Raw genomic sequence first — 10,272 nt, forward strand, 5'->3', positions numbered from 1 at the left:
TAGTGACATTTATTAGAAGCACTCTCCATGGAGTAAAGGAGGGCTTCCTAAATTCTAGGCTGTATCCCTAGATAGAATTGCTTTTTCCAGCCTGCACAAAGAAGGCTGTGGAGGCCTGCCTTTGCTGCTGAGGAATTCAGCCCCATGGATGCTGTGCTCCAGCCACTATCCAGTCTATGTACAGAGTTTTCAAAGATGCTGAGATCAGATTCCGGAATACTTTTCACAGAGGCTGCTTTTATCTCGTAACCGTGGTGGCAATACTAGAACAATGGAAATCGCTGAGTCAGCAAAGTAAATAAGATAAAAGAAATGGGTATTTAAATCTGTTCAAGTCTCTCAGGTACATTTGTGTGCAGCTGGGTAGATGAAACCTTATGGGGAAAAACTCCGCATTTACATAATCCAAAGTTCTTTGCCATTCCCCACCTAAGTATCGTGTTTCAGCCCTGGTTTTTTATTAATGCTGGGCTGATCCTTTCTTGTGGCAATGTCACAGGCAAAGCAATGTTGTTTTGATGATTTGTCTGATCTGGGTAGCTTTATCTCCTGGACAAAGTATGACCACATGAAATGGCAGACTGGAGTTCCTAATTTTTTCAAGCTGCCACTGCACTATTTTGAAGGTTTGCTGTAGCTCTTACAAAGCACAAGACTCAATACTTGCACCTCAGTTGTCTTCTGCAAAGGAATTCTCAGAACCAGCCCTGTCTTGCTATCTGGAAATCTCACCATCACCAGGAATGCAGGCTCGTATTATGTTTGAAGTGTAAAGAGCAGGACTCTGCTTAGAGTTCATTGATTGTGTGACCTTGGAATAAGGCAGTTAATGTCTGTCTGTCTAAATTCCCAATCCTTCATTGATCTGTTTTCTCTATCCTTCTGTCTGTCCTTGTCTTTTTTAGCTATAAAACATCGGGCCAACAGCTGGATTTGCTTTGTTTATACAGCCTCCAACCACAGGCTAGAGTTTATATGCAGTATTATAATAAAACTAATTAATAATCAGACCAGATTGGTTTTGTAATGTTGTTTAGTCCCAATAGGGTGAAATCCTGGTTGTCCAGCCCTGCTCGGGGAAGCTGTGATCTATCCGGACTCCCCACCTGCGATTGTGACACAAGTAGAAATGACCATGTAACATCAGCCGGTTACAGGTTGGCCTTCAAAGCTGTGTGTGACTGACTACCTCGTTTCCATCTTCCTGTGACCCAGCCAGATCCTGGCTGAGACGTAAAGTTGGTAATTTCTGTCTGCATGTTGCAGTAACAGCAGCAAGTGAGGGTTTTAGGTTTTTTTTTTTTCTATTACACAAACTGTTAGGTATGCTTAGAGGACATTATCCTTCACGTCTGGCAGCACCCAGCAATTTTTTGATGGGGATAGACTCTCGAGGCCCGGGATGTGAAAAGGCAAAAATCCTTTCTGCCTTACAGACCAGTGAACAAAAATTGCACATGATGAGTCTCAGTCCCGTTCTCTGTCTATAAAGAGATATGAGTCTCGTGAGACAGTGCTGTCAGAGTTAATCTGTTCTTTGTACAGTATGGAGATACCAGTGGGTAGCAAGATACCTGTTATTGCAGCTACTGTAGTTCATGTTTGCTTTGGTTTTAAACAAATGATCAAACAAGATATCTCTCTCTGTTGGCTCTATAAAAACCTGTCCACATAATCTTTGTTTGGACTGTAATTGCTACAAAACACAAAGTCGTGCTATCACAGACTGCGACACAAAGCTTCAGCCAAACAACCGCTCACAAAAAATATTTGTGTTAAAATAGATGCACTGCTCTGCTGCTTGACTTCAGCAGGTTACCGAAGCTGTGCCGGTGCCTTTGCCGTGGTAAGTATACGCTGGGAAGCCAGCAAAAATTAACAGCCCAGCAATCAAGATCTACTGTTGGAAAGGATGTAAGACAATTCTTATTTTTGTCAGAATTGGCTATATTCAGCCATTTGCAACTCTTAACATCTGTGAGTTCCCTTGTTATCTTTCAGAAAATAGGTTCTGCTTAGGAACAATTGATTCCAAAGACCTGCTGTCTCTTGCTGCCAGACTTGGTATTTCCATTCCTGAATTAAGCTGTTAGATGCTTACAGGCTGTGCTGTCTCAACTGTTTTCAGAATACACTCCCGGTGCTTTGATTTATTTGTTGGGAAAAGCTGGATTCTCTGTGGAGATTGTCAGTGAGTAAAATATGCGGATATGTTTGCAAGTGGTTCAGCAAGAGACTGAAAATGAAAGTTGAGGCCAATATTTTCCCAGGATTATTTGTGGTTGGTTGTAGATGGAGTGAGATGACAAGATTCAGGACTGCTTTACTGCTTAGTACGCTTTCATTGCCAAGTGTCTCCTAATGCTTAGAAAACATAGATTGGGGTGGAAAGAAGCATTCCCTTCCTGACTGGTGCACATTCTTCTATTTATTTGAGATGGAGAGGTTTTTATTTGTTAGTATCATGAACCAAGATCTCTCTGTGAACACACAGACCTGCTCCAAACACGGATTCCAGCATTTTGAGTTTCGTGTTCAACTGGAGCCCCTGGCAGCGACAGATGAAAGCAAAGTGCCGTGACCTGATCTATATTTGAAGCTGAAAACAACGCAGTGTAGTCTAAAGTTTAAAGCCCAGGATGAGCCCGAGGAGTCTTGCATTCCCAAAATGGTCAGAGACCTTCCACAGGAACTGAGGCAGGAGTGCTAGTCACAAACATGGTGTCAACCTATGTGAACCCATCTGTGGTTCCATGACATGTGATGAAAAGGAAACTCTTGTTTTGGGAAAAGCTTATTAAGATATTTTTCAGCCTCCCCCATCTCTGAGCCAACGCTTTCATGTCCCCCCTTAGTCATTAATAATGCTCGTTTTACCCCAAATTCCCAGGCTCCTGATACCTAACTGGGTGGGACCTCAGATCGTGGTTCTGTTTTAAGTTCTGAACTACGCTGCTTGCTTACTTTGAGGGATGTTGGAACTCCTAGCAGGTCTTCCCAAAGACACTGGGCTTCAAAATCTTCAGAATCATAAAGCTTTCCAAGACCACCCCTGCCAGAAATTTTCCTGGAAGAGCAGAAGTTTCTGTAGTGCTGTAATTCAGAATGGCCATGTTTTCAGTTTGGCTTTTTAAAGCGCACGTAGCTCAGGAGAAAGGAAAAGGGATGTAAGATGCAGGATGCAGTTCCTTCCTGATCCCCATACTGACCAGCTTCCAGAGCCAGGCAAGCACCTTACCCCATCTTCTTGGGCTGTCCAGCTACCAGTGTCTATAAAATAACAACTTTGTATCTCTCCTCTTTTTAGGCTGCACTAGCTGTAGTGATGTTTGGACAGGAAATCAGTGCAGGTGAGCATTAGTTGAGAAGATGTCCTGGTTATCCGTGTGCTTGAAAGATGTAAGCTGTAATAGATGGTAAAGAAACATAAGCAACACGAGTAGAATGAGAAGTCTTCCAGATGGAGACTTGATGGGCTGTAAAGGTCAGAATCGGGTGGCTGAAGTCTCACAGGTATAGTTTTTCAGAATTTGATGCTGGAAAACTATAGGCGCAAACTCTGGGTAACAGGACCGTGAAGTAAATGTCAGGCAGAAAAGATGGCAGATTATGGCGGCAATCAGTGTTTTTTATTGAGCACAGCAGGAAGAAAATGAAAGCTGTAAAATGCCAATGTGGGTAAACATTATTCGCATATCTAGAATGTGAACTGCTGTCCCTTCTTAAGTACATAGCAATGACCAAGGTTTTATCCTTACCCACACATCATGAGGTTAAGCTTGTTAAAGAGAAAGTAACAAGATTAAGAGAATTAACACGGGAGCAAGTGCTTTTTCTAACCTGCTCCACACAGACAGCTGGACACCTTCTGTGCAAAGCTCAATTTTTCCACTTCTCTTGGCTTAGAAAAAGAAAGAGTATATAGCAGTTCAAACCCGTGCTCCACCTTGATGTGCTGTAATTTTTTTCTCAGACAGCTCATCCTTTCTCTCTCATAGTAAGCCACTCCCACACTCTAATCGAGGAAGCTAACGAACTCCTCAGGTTAGTGATTCAGCAGGACGTACCCAATGTTCTCCCAACAGGATCAAGCTCCTGGGAAGCGAGGCTACCAGTATGACTCTGCTTGGCTTTTGCAGTTATAAAATGTCTGTTATTTCCTTTGCCAAAATAAAAACTATAGCCGGGGCAGTTACAATGAAAGCAGTGAGCGTGGCCTTTTGCTTATTTGTAATGCAGCTACTCATATTCAATTCAGACAACCCAACATGTCTGAATAGCACAGCAATAATAATAATATATGCATAGCTCAGCCCTTGAGAGCAATTGTACTGCCGAGGCCCTGGAGAGCCATTCTGGGAAGGGAGACTTCAGTCTGAAGCTTGCAACGGGGCTAGTAATATCAATAATAAATAACATGCCATGGGATAGCTCGGTCCAGGTTTCAGGTTCTTCCCCTTCAGCTGTGATTAAGACATTGCTTTCATAGCGACTAAGCTAGGAGGGTTTCTGATACAGCCTTGCAAGGATGGAAACCCCGCTAACCAAGTTCTTGGGCTTTAGCAGTGTTTAGCACTAGGTTTACATAGCACTTTTGCCAATAGTTGCGGAGACTGGACAAAACAGAAAAATCTCCTATCTTTGTGATGGAGCAATACAACAGGGGCTGTAATAATGATACTGGGGTTCAAGCAGGGTTTGAGTGCAAATTCAGTATTTGCTGGCAGCTGAACGTGGAGCCAGAGTGGGTCAGGAAGGCTGGTCCCTTCCTCTGCATTGGCTGATTTGAATTTTTTTGGTGTGTGTTCTGCAGTTTTCCTTTTGCCACAGCTAAGCTGCCCTTTAACCCCTGAGTGACCTGCGTGGATCTGCCTGTGAAGGGAGGCTAGTTATTACAGGTCGAGGATGGTTTTCAGAGCCCTAGCTGGGACCTAAGACACCACAGGTTCATGGCTTCTCTATACGCTATAGCTGTCCTTGGACAGTTCCAGATAATGGTAATAATAGTAATATCAGTAATAAATAGTAATATTTGCAAATAGTAATAGTAAATAAATAGTAACATTTGCAAATCTTGGTTCCGTCTTGCACAGAGAAAGCAGGCTGAAGGATTTGAATTAAATCTAGCTTTTCTCTAGAATTTGAGCGTAATTCTATATTCCGAGCAGTTGTGTTGTACCAGTTGAAGTCTTCTCATTGTGGTCATTTGGAGCTCCACATGTCACGTTTTTGCATAAAGCAGAATGGCTCTAAACACTTGGGGTAAGAGCACATTTGCCTGCACTGTCAGGGTTTGGCAGGGAGTGGAATCACTTCTGATTGTTGCTGTGAAGTGTTGATTGGGGGTGAAGCTCTGAGACGGGCTTGTGGAGCAGGCACTAAGCAAGTTTGTTTTCTTAGGGGCATGAAGTTGTGAAGGTTTTGCCCAGGAAGCAGCTTTAGCTCTGCATGAAGCACTCCCAGGTTGTTTGAATTGCAAATGGCATCACTCCCTCTCCAGCTTCACCTGGGCTTTCCACTGCTGATGTTGGCCTGGAAAAGTAACAGTGCTTCCTCGATTTCTCTGGGGAAATTGGCTGTACCAGCTCCACCAACATAAATGAGACAACTGGGCCCAGTACCCGCTGGGAGCCCTGTGCAGGTGAGACCTTGCAACCAGGGCCCGGCACTGTAGGGCTTCAAATGCTCTTGGCTTGAGCTGCAGCTTTCATTTTAAAATACTGCTGGAAGACCTACCTGGCTCTTCATCATAGAAGGTGGTTAGTAAATAAAATCAAACACAGAGATACATTAAAAATTTCTTCAAAATGGTATCCTCATACCCTTGCCTCTGCTCAGCCAAAATCCTTCCTTTTAAATTGCACTGCTGTTTATAGGGGGTTTTTTTTAGTCTTGCGGTGACTTTTTTATTTTCTAATGAAAGGTGTAAGATATAACCCACAATTTATAAAGAATTCACACACCTGCATTGTTACAAGTTGAGTTCTTGCAGATAATTTAAGCACCAGTTTTGAACTCCAGGGTAATATACATTTATTACCTGGCAATGACCCTGGGGACCAGGAAAATCCAAGTTTGTTGATCTGCAGTTTACAGTCTTACCGTAATTTTCCTGTTTTGTTTTCCAAGGATTTTGCAGACTGACTGAAGTCTCCAGTATGGAAATAGTTTTCTCTGGAATTTCACTCTCTGCTTTCCTTTCCCAGTCTCTTCCAGCAAAAACGCCTACAGCGATACAGCGGCTAACCTCACCTTTGGCCATTCACCTCCATCATTGTTTACTTCAGAGCTCATCTGCAATCTTTGACATGCTAATGCTCAGCGCAGCAATGCAGGCAATAAATATTCAGGCAGAGCAGAGTGTTTCTTTCACCTGCCTGCATACCAAGTTAGCCTCAAAACCCCCGTTCCCTTCGCCTAGTTTGCGCAGACTGCGTGTAGTTCAGCCCATCATCGGCTTCGCCACTTTGAAGAGGGCTTTTGTACCTGCTGCATGGTTTACAGGTTATATTGTGTCTTGGGAAGCCATTCTTGGAGTCAGATTCAGGACAAGCTACGTCTTGTCCTGCAAAACAACTCCGAAGTGCTAGTGAAGACTTGAGTGGTAATGGGAATTCGGTTCACAAGGCAGCGCCAACTCTGCCAGGCTGATGGTTCCTATTTAGCAAGTCGTAGCCAAGGTCTCTTGCCTTGGCAGTCGGACACGGCCACGTGACAGACAGGAGCTGGTTTTTTTGTCCAGCTCCTCGTGTCCACCTTGCAAATCCCTGCCCTTACCGCCGTCACGAGCTATTCTCGTCACCCATGGTCCTTGCGGAGGAGACAAGTAGTGAAAAGAGGTTAGAAATGTAAGTGTCTCCTGGGGACACACGTGTGTGGAGGCTCGTACCGAGGTGTACTGGTGAGGTCTGGAGGAAAAGAGAACCTCTGAGTCTCCGTGGTCATAGAAGGGCACGTGCCATGGCACGGGACTGTGCCACAGCCTGTACTCCAAAACAGGGCTTGTTCGGAAAGCCCTGGGGGCTGCCCCATCTCTCCTCCTTATTTCCCAGTCTCCCCTTGCTATGGGCAGTTTTGGGATGGAGCTGCCTCTTGACGGACGAGGATGGCTAGCAGCTGCTTTGATTGCGAAGCCACGAGGTGCAGGGCTAATGCTCTCTACCACCCAAAAGCCAGTTCTGCTCAACACCGCAGCGCTCTCTGGTCGATGCAGGGTTGCCAGAGTCAGTATGACGGATGTGTCTGCAGCAGCAAGACAGGTGAACTTTTTGCCTGGCGTCTGCTTTTTTTTTCCTCTCTCTCTCTGTTTTTGATATTCAGAAGATGTCTGCATCCCTTTGAAGCAGAGACACTCCGGTGCTTGTTACTCCTCCGTTTAAGGTGTACTTAGCGATGGAGAAGGCAAACCTGGCTGCAGGACATCCCAGGCTGCAAGAGCATCCCGGGCCCCGTGTCCAACGTGCATGGAGAGATGTGTATTAGTGGAGCTCCTCACCGGTTCTTTGTGGCTGGGCCAAGAGCACTGAAGGTGTCAAGACAGAGATTGCTAGGGAAGTCCTCAGCGAAGCCCGAGACGGCGCAGAGACGCAGGGGCCTCACACAAAAGAGATCACAGAGGGCTGCAGGAAACGCACGGCCTCCAAAGCGGCAGCTCTGCTCCCCTGGGGACTGCAGCGACAGAAGGAACGGCACGTACGAGGTTGGTGGGCTTCTGCCAAACCACGGAGACACGGGCTGTGGCCACACCAGGGTGCTGATCCTGTCTCCCACCGCATCGCCATTCATAACGTGGGATCTGTTTAAATCGGTTTCCCTCTGAACAAAAGAGCCCGATTAGTTCTTGCACTTGAAAGAAGCAGGTTGGGGCTCGTGCTGTTTCCTTCATGGCTGTTGAGAGGCAAATTCCTAGAGTAAAATAGAATCCAGGAAAGTAATAGCAATGGTGATTCATTTGTCTCTGACATCTTGGCATCCAACGGTGCTCCGGTGACCTGGTGCCATGTTACTATTACGCTCCGGTTCTTGAATGGATTCCACAAGCTGCAAGCTTTGGGCTACATGTACCTTGCTAATCGTGTGATTTCCTTGCTCCTTTATGGACTCCAGTATATAAATACGCACGTTATCACCTGTGGCTTCATCATCCTCAGAGCCCCAAGAACTGCAGAGTTTCACAACGCCTGCTCAGATGATTACTTTACAGGGCCAGCACATTCAGTCGGTATTTAATGGTAGGGTGTACAATGCCATATATTTTAAAACAGGGCTCGAAGAATGCAGCTGGAGGGCAGGGTCGGTATCTCTGGCTGGGAATGGCCTCATCCTGCCCTTACTGCCAGCAGGATTTAACCACGTTTGGTACAACAGAGCTGAGCACGCTTGTCCTTGGCTCCACTTGCAGCTAAGTTGTAGTCAGAATGAGTTCAGTTGCATCAGTTAACGCCAGAATAAACCACTGGACCTTGGCAAAGGCTTCGCTGCTTTGGAGAGCCATGAATCTCCGTGTAATGCAAAATCCATAATATTCGCAGTGGCTTACTACCAGTCCCAGAGAGAGACCTTGGCCAGAACGACCTATTCACCAGAATCTGAAATAATGGCTTCTCTGTCCATGTCTGACTTGATAAACCACAATTTCCCTCAGATCAGCCTGTAAAAAGTACTTCCATGATCACAAAAGCAGATCCTTTTCTAATAAAATGTATCCACTGCAGAAAGTTCATTCTTGTTTCACTGAAGTGCTATAAAGCAGAAGGCTTCTGTTGGCACATGTTTTAGAGCTAGGAAAACAACATGTGTAAAAACCCTGATGTAAATCCATTGCTTTGGGGGAAAAAGTGCTCTTCCATCGTAGTTTACCGTCGTTTACGTGATTACAACAGGCTCTGCACAAGGGAAGCTACACTCATCCCAAAATAATAAATAAACCAAACCAGTGGAGGCAAGTTCAGGATCCAGCCAGCGCTGAGAAAGATGGAGCAGCCTGATACGGGGGGGGCCTGCGTACTGACAGCCTTGAGTTCTCCTCCAAACTCTGTCGTTCCTTTCAGTGCAGTCGCAGGAGGACGCCGAGGTTTGAATCACAGCAGTTAGGTACTTGCCTGTTAGAGCCATCGTGAGAATCGGTCTTTTCTTTGTGCCGGCAAAGTGCTTGGCGGATACGAAATGCAAAGGTGTTAGGTGGGAGGGCAAGGGGCAGCGACACTCCCCAAATGCGGATCCTTTTGTCTAAAAGGAGCAAAGGGAACCTTGCTGTACTTCCCCATCAAATTAGATATACCACAGACACGGCTTTCCTTCAGCATCCTACTCATTGTTAAGCATTCTGCTCCTGAAATGTCCACCTTGAAAAAAAAAAAGGCTTCATTCAATATAAATTAGGAGTTCCCCTTCATACCTGTCTGATCCAAAGCACTGCTAATCAATGAGAGTGTTTCCATTTACACCATGTCCATAGAAATCATTTTGATCCTATTTTTCCCATGTGGTTTTGCTCCTCCTTAGCTTTGGATCCCCAGAAACCTTTCCCTTCCACAGGATTTCATTTCCAACTTTGTTTTAAAAAAGATAATGGCAATTTCTTTTACTTTCTGTTTGCTACAGGAAGGTTTCTTTTGCTTAGTGGTTTGGATTTTTTTTCTAGTTTCTGTCCTGGATTATTTGGTACTGCTGGATGCTACAGAGCCGGTGTGAATTTCTGTCCTGGATTATTTGGTACTGCTGGATGCTACAGAGCCGGTGTGAATTTCAGCCTCCGATCTGGTCATGTTTTGATGGTGAACACAATATAAAGCATGAAAGCTGTGATGAAAAGGTAAGGAGTTATTAAATTATATTTATCTCCATATTCTCTGCTGGTTTTAAGATCCACCAGCGCAGACAACCCCTTTCTTTGGCGATTGCATCGGCTTTTAATTCTTCCCAAGCTCCTTAGACCTAAACTCCGCTACCGTAGCCCCGTGAGTAACAGCGTTTGCTAATCCGTGCTGTTTTGCCATTTCCTTACATCAGGAAAGGTCACGTTGCGCGATAACTGTCCACGGGCCTCGGTGCTGTCATGATTTTTGTGAAATCTTTTTTTTTTTTTTTTTTTTTTTTTTTACTTTCGGTCAGCGCCCCTGCCCGTGGGGATTTTTCTCCGTGTGGCAATCCCCCCCCCCCCCCCCCCGCCAGTGTCCCACCAGGCTGTAGCAACGCTTGTCGCTTTGGGGGGACACACACGAGATTTTTTCCACCCCTCCTTCGGCAAAGTGCCCCCCCCCACACACACAC

This window comes from Buteo buteo, chromosome 7 (genome assembly GCF_964188355.1).
Source record: "Buteo buteo chromosome 7, bButBut1.hap1.1, whole genome shotgun sequence".
In the NCBI taxonomy this organism is placed as follows: domain Eukaryota; kingdom Metazoa; phylum Chordata; class Aves; order Accipitriformes; family Accipitridae; genus Buteo; species Buteo buteo.